Source organism: Equus asinus, chromosome 11 (genome assembly GCF_041296235.1).
Source record: "Equus asinus isolate D_3611 breed Donkey chromosome 11, EquAss-T2T_v2, whole genome shotgun sequence".
NCBI lineage: Eukaryota > Metazoa > Chordata > Mammalia > Perissodactyla > Equidae > Equus > Equus asinus.
Window position 1 is genome coordinate 295,314 of NC_091800.1, and position 3,005 is coordinate 298,318.

At 42.2% G+C, this 3,005-nt stretch overlaps 1 pseudogene; it reads left to right on the top strand.

Annotated features, from left to right (window-relative positions):
• Nucleotides 1–963: 963 nt before the first annotated feature.
• On the top strand, nucleotides 964–2,111 carry LOC139046546 (mortality factor 4-like protein 1 pseudogene; annotated as a pseudogene).
• The last annotated feature ends 894 nt before the right edge of the window (nucleotides 2,112–3,005 follow it).

A 3,005-nucleotide genomic window follows, 5' to 3' on the forward strand; every position in this document is an offset into this window, starting at 1 on the left:
TGAATGACTATAGGTAAAAAGTCAGGAAACAAGTGTCAGAGAGGAGCTGCAGAGATGGGAAGACTCCTACAGTGCTGCTGTGAGTGTAAGCTGGTGCAGCCACGATGCAAATCAGTGTGGAATTGCCTCAGACATGTCAGAATCCATCCATGGTAGATGGATTCTACCATATGATCCAGCTATTATTCAGTGGCGGGTTTATCCAAAGACCTTCGAAGAAGTTGTGCACTGATATATGTGCACCCCTGTGTTCACCCTGGCCTTACTCCCATTATCCAAGACTGGGAAGCCGCCCTGATGCCCATCAAGCCAAAGGACGAATAGAGAAAGAAGATTGGAGAAGGAAGCTGGGCTTTATGAACACAATGGCATATCTCTGAGCCATAACAAAAGAGAGAATCCAGCCATTAGTGACCAGAAGGATGGTTCTTGAGGGTTTCATTGGAAGTGAAACAGCTCGCAGGGAGAAACTCAAGTACCGTAGGAGCTCACTTACAAGGAGAAGAGACAAACAAGGACCAACAAACTGGAAAGCTTTGCAGAAAGAAATTAAAGAAGACACAAGGAAACGGAAGTCTATTCCAAGCTCTTCGAATGGAAGAATGAACACACTTGAAACGTCCATATTGGATAAAGCAATCTCTGGATTCCACGCAAGCCCCATCGAAGTTTCAGCAATCTTTCCCACAGGAATAGAAGAGAGAATCCTAAAGTTTCTATCCAGCAACAAAGGAGCAGTGAAGGCCAAAGGAATCCTGAGGAAAATGAACAACTCAGCAAGTACCACATTTTCGAATTTCCACATATAGGACGAACTGCTAGGTACTGAAACGGCAAAGGCTGGCCACAAAAAGAGGCACACAGACACAAGGAACAGAATCGAGAGCCCAGAGGTCAACTCCCACATATATTGACAGCCCATTTTAGACCAAGGAGCCAAGAGGAGACAGCAGAGAAAGGAGAGTCTCGGATAAATGGCGCCGAAGCAGGACCCGAAGCCTAAATTCCAGGAGGGTGAGCGAGTGCTGTGCTTTCATGGACCTCTTCTTTATGAAGCAAAGTGTGTAAAGGTTGCCATAAAGGACAAGCAAGTGAAATATTTTATACATTACAGTGGTTGGAATAAAAATTGGGATGAATGGGTTCCAGAAAGCCGAGTACTCAAATACGTGGACACCAATCTGCAGAAACAGCGAGAACTTCAAAAAGCCAATCAGGAGCAATATGCAGAGGGGAAGATGAGAGGGGCTGCTCCAGGAAAGAAGACATCTGGGCTGCAGCAGAAAAACGTTGAAGTGAAAACAAAAAAGAACAAGCAGAAAACACCTGGAAATGGAGATGGTGGCAGTACCAGTGAGACACCTCAGCCTCCTCTCAAGAAAAGGGCTCGAGTAGATCCTACTGTTGAAAATGAGGAAACATTCATGAACAGAGTTGAAGTTAAAGTCAAGATTCCTGAAGAACTATAACCATGGCTTGTTGATGACTGGGACTTAATTACCCGGCAAAAACAGCTTTTTTATCTTCCTGCCAAGAAGAATGTGGATTCCATTCTAGAGGATTATGCAAATTATAAGAAATCTCGAGGAAACACAGACAATAAGGAGTATGCTGTTAACGAAGTTGTGGCAGGGATAAAGGAATACTTCAATGTAATGTTGGGCACTCAGCTATTCTACAAATTTGAGAGACCACAGTATGCTGAAATCCTTGAGAACACCCTGATGCTCCCATGTCTCAGGTGTATGGAGTGCCACATCTACTGAGATTGTTTGTACGAATTGGAGCAATGTTGGCCTATACACCTCTGGATGAGAAGAGCCTTGCTTTATTACTGAATTATCTTCATGATTTCCTCAAATACCTGGCAAAGAATTCTGCAACTTTGTTTAGTGCCAGCGATTATGAAGTGGCTCCCCCTGAGTACCACCGGAAAGCTGTGTGAGAGGCGCTGACACTCACTTATGTTTGGATCTCTGTAAACACATTTTTGTTCTTAGTCCTTCTCTTGTACAAATGATGTACTTTGAAAATGTCAGTGTATAACAGAATTGATGTTTGTTTGTTTTCTGTTTGATTTTAAACAGAGAAAATAAAAGGGGTTACAGCTCCTTTTTTTTTTTTTATTTCAAAGTTACTACCAGTGTATTCATGATGGACAATGGAGAGACATACTGTAGAGTGTTTTATTGCCTAGTTGACAAAGGTGCTTTTGAATGCTGGTGGTTCTATTCCTTTGACACTACGCACTTTTATAATATGTGTTAATGCTATATGACAAAATGCTCTGATTCCTAGTGCCAAAGGTTCAATTCAGTCTATATAACTGAACACACTCACCCATTTGTGCTTTTTTTTTAAATGGTGCTTAAAGTAAAGAGCCCATCCTTTGCAAGTCATCCATGTCGTTTCTTAGGCATTCTATCTTTGCTAAGATTGTTGAAGAATGGTGGCTTGTTTCATGGTTTTTGTATTTGTGTCTAATGCACGTTTTAACATGATAGACGCAATGCATTGTGTAGCTGCAGTTTTCTGGAAAAGTCAATCTTCTAGGAATTGTTTTTAAGATCTTCAATAAATTTTTTCTTTAAATTTCAAAAAAAAAAAAGAAAGGAGAGTCTCGATAAGAAATGGTGCTGGGAAGACTGCACAGCCACATGTATCACAATGAGAGTAGACCATGATGTTACACCAGCCACACACACCACCTGGAAATGTATTAAGGCCTTGAATGCAAGGCTTGAAACCATGCAACTTCTAGGAGAAAACGCAGGCAGCTTGCTCTTTGCCATCTGGCTTAGCCGATTATTTGGAAGAAGCATGTGTGACTGGGCAAGGGCAACAAAGGAAACAAGAAACAAGCGGGACTCCATCCAACGCAGAAGCTTCCGAACAGCCAACGACTCCATCGACTCAATGCAAAGACAGCACAACAACTGCGAGTGGATGTTTGCAAACCACACATCGGAGAAGGGGTGATTAGTCAAAATATCCAATGAACTCAT